This window comes from Marmota marmota, unplaced genomic scaffold (genome assembly GCF_001458135.2).
Source record: "Marmota marmota marmota unplaced genomic scaffold, marMar, whole genome shotgun sequence".
Classification (NCBI taxonomy): domain Eukaryota; kingdom Metazoa; phylum Chordata; class Mammalia; order Rodentia; family Sciuridae; genus Marmota; species Marmota marmota.
The window spans coordinates 3,614,415-3,624,102 of NW_025999900.1; the positions used below are offsets into that span (position 1 = coordinate 3,614,415).

General features: G+C 41.0%; 1 protein-coding gene across 2 annotated transcripts in view; it reads right to left on the reverse strand.

The window, feature by feature from the left end:
- Positions 1–8,344, reverse strand: part of Esr2 (estrogen receptor 2) — a 63,621-nt gene extending 55,277 nt beyond the window's left edge. Inside the window, exons 1-2 of one of the 2 annotated variants that reach the window (XM_048798478.1) lie at positions 8,135–8,344; positions 7,136–7,478 (exon numbers count right to left, since the gene is read on the reverse strand). The gene's annotated coding sequence lies outside the window, so the exon portion shown is untranslated. The remainder of the gene's footprint in view (positions 1–7,135; positions 7,479–8,134) is intronic. The other variant, XM_015490052.2, reaches the window with a different exon arrangement.
- Between the last annotated feature and the right edge of the window lie 1,344 nt (positions 8,345–9,688).

Here is a 9,688-nt window from a genome sequence, read left to right on the forward strand (position 1 = left end):
GGCCTCTTCATACAGATCTCTTTGTATCATACACTCACTTTGGAAGAAGTTAGATGCCATAATTGAAGGACACCCAAGCAGCCTTGCAGAGGTCTCCTGATAGTGGCCAGCAAGAAACTATAGTCTCCAGTCCATAACTCTTTGAGCAAGATATTTTGGAAGCAGATCCTGCAACCCCAGTCAAACCTTCAGATGATGGTGTGGCTGACATTTTGACTTGGACCACATGTGAGGACATCCAGCTTAATTGGTCCTAGATTCTTAACTCTTGGAAACTATGACGTTACACATGCTTATTATGTTAAGATGATAAATTTTATAATTTGTTACACAGTAACAAATAATATGATATCCAAGGTATGTAATTCATCATTTTCCTCTCCTAAACCAGTCCTTTTCCTTATTTGCATTAAGCCTGTTATAGTTGTCTTTGACTTCGCCTCTTTACCCAGTCACCATTAATCACCCAGGCACATGGTCTCTGTATCCAAATGCCTTGCCTCTATGTCTGTCTTTTGCTGCCATATTGAACTTCTTATTTCTTTTCTGAGCATCTAAAATAGTCTCCTTACTGCTCCTTGGGTCTGGCCTTTTCCAGATCCTCAGAGCTCAGAGTTGCCAAATTAACATGTTTTTTGTTTGTTTGTTTCTTATAGGGAAAGAATATGAGGAACTCTGTTTAAAATATAAGATTTCATGAAGTCAAGGGATCACCTTCAGTAGGCATGGAGCTGTGCTGAAGAAAGAAAATTTATAAGAGGTCTACCTTCAGGAAACTAATATACGACTTAATACCCCACACTCCAGTACCAGGGATTGAACCCAGAGGAGCTCTACTGCTACATTCCCAGCCCTTTTTATTATTTTCTATTTTGAGACAGGTTCTTGCTAAAATGCAGATGTTGGCTTTGAACTTGTGATTCTCCTGCCTCAGCCTCTGGAACAGCTGGGATTACAGGCAGGGGCTACCATATCCAGCATTATCTTAACCATTTCTACTTGTACAGTTCATCAGTGTTAAATCCCTTCACTCTACTGTGAAACCTATCTCCAGGATGCTTTTCATCTTGCAAAACTAAAATTCTATTCCTGTTAAGCAACAACTCCTCCATTTCCCTCTATTATTTATTTTTTTATTACTTACTATTATTTCCCTCTTTCCCCACTTCTAGTCCCTGTAAACCACCATTCTACATTGTGTCTCGAGAGATCTGACTATGTAGTTCATATAAATGGAACTACACAGCATTTGTCCTTTTGAGGCCCATTATTTTTTTTAATATTTATTTTTTAGTTGTAGTTGGACACAATACCTTTATTTTATTTATTTATAGGTGTGTTGAGGATCAAACCCAGGGCCTCGCATGTGCTAGGTTAGTGCTCTACCATTGAGCCACAACCCCAGCCCTTGAGGCTGCTTATTACACTTAGTGTAATGTCCTCAAGTTTTACCCATGTTGTAGCATGTGTCAGAATTTCCTTCTTTTTTAAGGCTGAATAATATTCTACCACTTTCTGTTTATCGAATAGTTTTAAACAGAGAGCTTGAACTCATTTACAGATCCATGGAAATGACCTGGGTTACAGTGAGGGGTTGAATATAGGAGAGACCACAGGAGCTGGTGATTGAGGCATCAGTAACCATTAGATGGCAGCTTCAGAACTGACAGCATTGTTAAAAGGCATTTGTCTGTCCTGAAAATATGTCTCATATTTCAATCCACCTACACATACACCTGCTCACTGTGCTTGTTTTCAAAACTTACCTTAGCAATCATATTTTAGTGCACTGTTTTTGCTATATGATCTGAGCATATCTAATATAGCCAAATATTTAATGAAAACACACTTAGAATACTTCAACAACAAAAATTAAACAGAATACAATGTAATAATTGAGAGCAAGATACTTAAGGTAACATAAAACATATTGCATTAATGAATAATATAATGTAATCTGGAGGTAATATTATATATCTTGAACTTGAAAAAAGTATAAAAAATAAGATGGCCTACCTAGTTAATGAATAAAAAGCATGTTCAAAGGTTAGTAAGGTCATTATGGTTAGTAGTCTTTCTTATACAAAGTACTGCTCAATATAAACGTATATAAGGACAAATACAACACTTTCCATCATCAGATTAAATTATATCCAGGAAATTATAAAGCAAGAAAATAGTGAATTTTAGAGGAATTTGAATAGAAGACTTCAAGTTAATAAAAATTAATGAAAATTTTAATTAAATGGCTTCACAAAGAAAATATTCTATGAATGTGTGGTCAACCAAGGTTTAACTGAATTTCAGGTGGTCTCAACTTTACATATCCCAAAAGAAATATAATTAGCACTTTAGCATAAGCAGTTCAGCAGAGCCAACACCTCAAACTATCAGAAAAACCTCTGCCATCTTTTCCTTTCATCAGACTTCTTAAAAACTGACACAAAGTAAAGAACAGTCACATGGCAATTCATGATCCTGAAATAACACTTGCCATTATCTAATTGGAAAATTAACACAAAGTTTTAAAAGAATAGGACATCTTCCTCTGGGGTAGAGAATCAATTCCATCACTCATTTTCACCTATAACTAAAATGTTGGTCCAATGATGCTAAAATGACCTGGTAGACACACACCACCAAATGGCAAACCCCAAGACACATCCAGGCCATTAATCGGGTACTATGATGACTTTGTCTAGAAAATACAGATCTCACATGTTAACCTATCGCCAACTTCTCTAGAATTTCTGCACATCCCCAGCACAGTGACAATTAATGTTAGAGAACTGATTGCTGAGTAGTCATAAAAAAGCAAGTTACTATTTGGTTGGATAGTTTTGGGATGTATCCAGATTCATGTGACAACTATTCCTCAGAGGCATCTTGGGAAATTAGTAAACTTGGTAGCCAATGCATAGTGCTTTTCTCCTAAGCCAAGCCATAACAAGGGATGATGAACTTAAACTAACACTGCAGTAAACAGGAACACAGGCAGCATAAGGGGAGCCTTCTCCACCAAAGGTGGTCTATAAAACTGTGAACAAACCCATTCTGGTTATTTGAGTACTTCTATTCTAAAACGGAGATACAAAATGGTTAAAGGAAAGAATCCTCAAAAGATCCAATTTCTTCAACATTGTAATGTGGAATTCTCTCAGCACATCATTTGAGGTCAAGCATGGCCTCAGTGACCACAATATCTGGTAGAATAGGGAAAAATACTCTCTAACAAGTTTAATTGTTGGGCCTGGAAGGCATGGAGTTTTAGCTGGCCAAGAAAAGAACATAAACCTGGACATTCTAGAATTACTCATTACATTTATGACAATCCTCTTTAATTAGTAACCATAACCTAAAATGATTGCTCCATGTCCTTTGGGGTGAAAGCCTGTCTTCCATCCAGAGACTTTTCTTTCCCATTCCACCAGCACAACACACACACACACACACACACACACACACATACACCTGTTTGGCCCTCTCAGGTCCCATCTTTGTTCACAGAAAAGCTTTCTGTACACATGGAATTATGCATGGTATCCTAAGGCACTGGCTGGGGAACACATTATGGCTCTCAAAATGAAAAAAAAACAAAACTTAAGTTTTTAAAATCCCAAATATTGGCAGTGGTTTTATGGAGAAGACCAAGGTCAGCCCTAGAAATAGTAGGAAGACATTCCAAAAATAATAAACTGATTTATTAAAGCACCTATAAATCTAGCTAAAGAATAAGAAATCAGTCAAAACGGAGCCTGTTTTTATGTATATTCTGGCTGAGAGCACCACCCAGCAGACACTGGATCTTGGTCTCAGCTCTATCTGAAAGCCAGATCATCTTAGACAAAATACATAAACAACTTGAGCTTCCACATTTTCCTCAGTTAAAAATGGGGGCTTATATGGGCTGCATCTTTTCATAGTTCTCTGAGGAGAAAATGAAATGCTGTATGTGAAAGCATTCTGTTAGGTATTAACACATCCAAGAGAGGGAAGCCAGTCTATTGGCATGTCACTGAATATAGCTATGGTATAGAATTTCCAGACCCTTTAAGATAAAATGACTTATTTGTGGGGAGCCATTCTCGCGCGATTGGGCACCTCCCTGATTGGGTGTGAGGCGTTCTGGCCAAACTGTGTCGGAGCTATCCACACCCTCTCCAGGTGCCAGAGCCTGTCTGTGTGGGGGTGTGACTGATCATTAACCCTGAGACCAATCACTGACCCTGACCTTGGAATGCTGCCCCCCTCGACCTTCATTGGATGGAATTTTCCCCTGAATTTCTTGTTCCCCAATAAAAGGCTACTCCCTGGCGTGCTCTCTCTCTCTCCTGCTAGTCCCGAGTAAGCCTTGCTAGAGGGAGGGCCATCTCGGACCTGGTCATAGAAAAAGGTAATTGAGTCTGTGTGTTTATTTCGATGTCACTAGTTAACTTCTATGCTACTAACCTCTTGTATGAAACCAGCGTGCTGGTCGCGCAGTGGACTTATTGCCACCCCAAATATTTTTGCCTCCTAATTTTACTTCCTAAATTTCTGTTGAACAGAAGTCCATTATCACCGGTCCAGATAGCTAGGCTGCTAAGTAGCCTGTCAACTTTGTATGTATAAATAAAATGCACAGCCCCTGATGCTACGTTCTCCATCCTGCAGACTCGGAGGACTTTGCTAACTCATCCCCTTTCTTCTCCCACCTGTGCATCACAGTCCCTAAGCATTCCATTCAAACACTTTACATTTGTATGCCCCACAAAAGTCATAAATTCACACTCACAAAGCAAAAGCTAGAAGGGGGAATAAAACTAGAAGAAATTTCAAGGAAAAGATTTAAAAATACATTTCTTAAGGACTGAGCATCCTTGATGTATTTATCTGTTTGGCAACCAGGAGTTTTAAATGTATCTTTTCCAAAGCAAAATGGTAAGGCCATCAATCAATTTAATATTAATTAGAATAAAGAAAAATTACTCTAAAACAACCATAGAACTGATCATCAATACTTGATTTACATACAACTGTTTAAAATGTATACAGGATCTGGGTACCATAGTACGCACCTGAAATCCCAGTGACTTGGGAGGCTGAGGCAGAAGGGTGGCAAGTTCAAGACCAGCCTCAGCAACTTAGTGAGGGCCTAAGCAACTTAGTGGGATCCTGTCTCAAAATAAAAAATAAAAAGGGCTGGGGATGTACCTCTGTGGTAAAGCACCTCTGGGTTCAATCCCCAGCAACCCCCCCCCAAAAAAAGAAAAAAGAAAAACACAAACATCAACAAAAAAATGTTCACATGTATCTTCCAAAATGAGAACTCCTTCAGTCATAATTCATACAGTGAGACACCTAAAAAGGCCAAATATAACTGCATGTAAACAATACTAAGTCTGAATTTTTTCAAATGTCATTATGTCTAAAACAACATACTTGATTGAATTATGAAGCCAAATATTCAAGTAAACAGTTCTCAAGGGCTCTAGACATAATAATAAAAAATTTACCAGTAAATGATTCAAGTTTAGTCTTCGATATTTTATATATTTTCATACATATGTTCCATAAAATTACTCAAAACAAATAAAATTAACATAAGATGTATTTTGAATTATTACCTGGTTAGATACACATTTATAGAAAATTGCAGTGTCTTGTTCCTCAAAAGGGACACTTCAATATCTTTTAAAGGCTAATTATATTTTTATAAGTTGAATTTACTGTTTTGCCTTATCTGTATTATAGATATATTTTTAAAATGTAAAAGATAGATTCATTCCAGACCCTCAAAATCATGATGAAATGTGTTGTTTTTAATTGATTTCAAAGATTTATATGCCTTGAGCAAGACTTAAATGTTATAAGATATTACTTTCAAAATAAGAATTTTTCAGATTCATCTAAAGAAATGAATGCAAAACAGGAATCCTAAAGCCTATGTCTGCACACCTAATGATGAAGAAATCTACATTTTCCCCCTTCTAGAATGTATGTAGAAACAGAGATTTTCTCCAGAGGGGGGAAAAGCCCAAGAAATCTATCATTTTTTTTCATGGTCACAACACATCCACTAATAACCAAATCCAAGTACACACCTTCTCTTTCACATGTTCACTTTTAAAATAACAAACATCTTTCTCACACACACAAAAAGGAAAATAGCGATTGTGAGTTTAGAAACTTTACAGCAGACATAAAAATTTCTAATGGAATGCCCATGGAAATACTAGAACTATAACAAAGAAAGGCAAAATCTTTTCTCCAAAGTGAGGCATACCACACCAAAACAAAAACCTGCTCTTCAGAAGAAGATAAAACTAAGTCAACCTTACTTTCCTAAACAAAACTCCACTCAAAGTCAAAGCTCTTTGAAAGTAATATTCACTTGACCTGATTTTGTACTTCAATATGACACCGTGGATAATGCAAAGTGTGAGGAGGCAACAGTTGGATTCCTCTTCAGCAAATAAGAGACCAGATTTAATGTAGTTCCGTCTGCCCAGTAAATAAGTAAACCTATTTCTGATATAGCTGAGAAACGTCGGTTAACACATTTTTAAAGCACTGGTCGTCTGCCTGAGACATGCACTCTCCCAGTTCATAAAACTCAAGGGGGAAGCGTCATGCTGAAGTCCACTGTATTCATTTCACCCACAGTCGGGAAATCATAGAGTACAAAAAAAAAAAAGAAAAAGAAAAACACAAAACAGGATTCTTTTTTCTTTTAAAAGACATTTATTTTATAACACCCAACCGGAAAATCATAAGCACAAGCAGAATAAGTTAACTTGCTGGTGTCTAAAGTGAAGATATGTAATCAAAGCACAAAACTTCTGTTACCAGTAGTGGCGGCACGCGCCCGTAATCACCGCGGCTCCAGAGGCTGAGGCAGGAGGATTGCAAATTCAAAGCCAGCCTCCGGAATTTGGCAAGACTCTGTCTCAAAATTAAAAAATGTAAAAAGCTGGGCTTTAAAGTTCAGTGGTAGATTACCCTTGCTCTGGATCCCTGGCCCCGGGGTGGTGGTGGTGGGGGGGGGGAGTTGGATTTGTCTTACTTTTATTGGTCACACAATATTACTGGTTTCTCACCGCAGAATTTCAAAATCATGACAATGAAATCACACCTTGACGAAGGGGGCACCTACCTTACAGGTAAACACGCCGGCCTTGCATTCTCTAAAATATCCACACGTGCTCTCCTAGGAGAAGTTCGGCTCCCGGCCACCTGCTGTAGAAAGTGAGCGCAACTCGCAACCCAGCCCCGTCGCCAGCCTTTACCCGCAGCCCCGGATGCCAGGAATGTCAGTCGCCACACACGAGGGTCCCTCTCGCCCCAGCTCTGGCCGCCGCCTCTCCACCCTGCAAGTGTCCAGAGGTGGTCCTTGCAGCCTCGGCGTTTCCCACGGCCTCGCGGCAGGGGCGTAGGGAGTGTCAAAAGGGCCAGCAGCTGGAGAGGTCGCCCACGACTTAACGAGAAGCCTCTTCTTCCTTTTAAACACCGAGAAGAGGGTGTGGGGGTTAGTTTGTGAGCTCACGTGACCACGAGCGGGAGACCGTAGGAGGACCGGGAGCTCTGCCTGGAGATCCACAAAGGGGGCGGCCCCGGAGAAGGGGCTCTGGCCCTGGCGCCGCCTTACAGCTACCCGCAAGGGTTGTGAAGCGCAGACCGGGTTCCCCTGCCTGTGCCTAGACTCTCAAATGCAGGAGGGCCGACGTGAAGACTGGGCATGAGCATTTCTAATCAGGTCCCGCCTGCTATGGGACTGATGCTACGGGTCGCGGGCCTCACGTTATGGATCCTGTCTCGGAACCAGAACCCACGTGGGTATCATTAAATTCCTGGCTCTGTAAGAATCCAGTATTAAACTTGGGTGGGGGAACCCCAGGGTTGTAGCTCAGTGGTAAATCGCTTGCGTGGGGCGAGTGAGGCCCTCGGTTGGATCCCCGGCACAGCAATAAGTAAATAAGTAAATAAATACCTAGGAGTGAAACTGGAGGGGCTGTGGATTTACTAGAGCCCCAGCAGCAAGCTGAGAGGCAAAGCCATGGACTACTGCTGCAGACATGAACTCTCACATCCCAGAGGCTGGCTAGGAGGGCCTTCGGGGCTAGATCTAAGATCCCAGGTGTCTTCTCTAACTCACCGACGGGAAAATCTGTGCCTCCGCGGCGGCTGCGCTCCTCTTCGTTGACTTAGCCTCGGCTCGCCTCTCTCTCTTGGCGAGGGTCTCGTGCGCCCCCTGCTGGCATCTCCGATTCGCTCACCCGACTGGCTGTGACTCCCTAGGTGAAGACTAGGACCTCACTATTTCTAGATGTTAAGAAACAGCAGGCTTCAAGTCATCTTTTGACGGCTGGATGTCCCACAATCCACTGAGAGCCCCCACCCCCACCCCGTGTCACACCTGTGCCTAATTGATAGTTAAACCATCCACACACGGCATAAGAGACTTGGTACTGGGGATCAAACCCTTGCTAGGCAACCACTCTACCACTGAGCTACATCCCTAACCCTTTTTATTTGTTGAAATGGGGGTCTTGCTAAATCGCAGAGGCTGACAACTTCTGACTCAGCCTCCCAAGTACCTGGTATTACAAGCCAGGGCCACTACACTTGGGCTGGGACTTGGGTTTGGGGATGGGGGTTGTTTGTTTTTAATTTTTAATTTTTTTTTTTTTGTAGTCGTAGATGGACAGCATGCTTTTGTTTCATTTTTATGTGATGCTAAGGATCAAACCCAGTGCCTCACGGATGCTAGGAAAGCTCTCTGTTGCTGAGCTCCAGCTCCAGCCCTGGACATGGTTCTTGATGTGATCTGTATCTCTAATGGAGGAACACCAAGGGGCCATTTGGAAGGAACCTTTTACAGGGCCAGCCTCAACTGGGATTTAGCCAAACATAGCTTTGAAGGACCCTCCTGTGCTCTGTGTTTATAAGAATGAGGTCCACAGGTAGTAAAGAAGGCTCCAAATATGGAGGAGTTTATCAAGTCTCTACTGTACCCCACCCCCATCCAATTTTCATTAAAGCCAAGAGTTCTGGTTTCTTTCAGATTGTAAGACAGTTCCCTAATCCTGAGGCACTGAAGTTAGTTTGTACAGTAGAGTGGATAGCTGGTGCACTTCACCTGGTGAAAATTTGTGAAGGCCAAGATGTTCTATTTTTGCCAGTCTCAGCTTCCCCAACCCCATCTGGGGTGTCTCTCTAGATAGTCCCATACCCATGTGCTCCTTCCTCTTTTCTACCTTAAAGAAAATTTTCAAATGATAGCCAGTTCCATTAGGTGGTACTTGCTTTTAACGTAATACCTCTGGAATGGAAACTATAATGAAGGAATTTCAGTCATGAGCCAATAGGCAAGGAAAAACGGTGTGAGGGTAAGGAAAACTGCCATCTATCAGCTACCTACATCATGCCACACTGTATGCTGAGCACTTGCACAGAATTTCACTTAATCCTCATACCAGGTTTGTAAACAGATAATATTGACCCCACTTTTCAGATGAGACACTGAGAATCACAGAGCTTATATCAGCTACCTGAAGCTACATGAAAAGAAAAGAACCCAGTAGCAAGAGTGGCTTCATAGACAGGTTTAGATACAACAAACATATAAAGTAAAAATTTTACTATTAATTATTCCCATTTTATGGTTGAAAAAAATGGATGTTCAGGAAGGCTGTGAGTTATTTAAGAT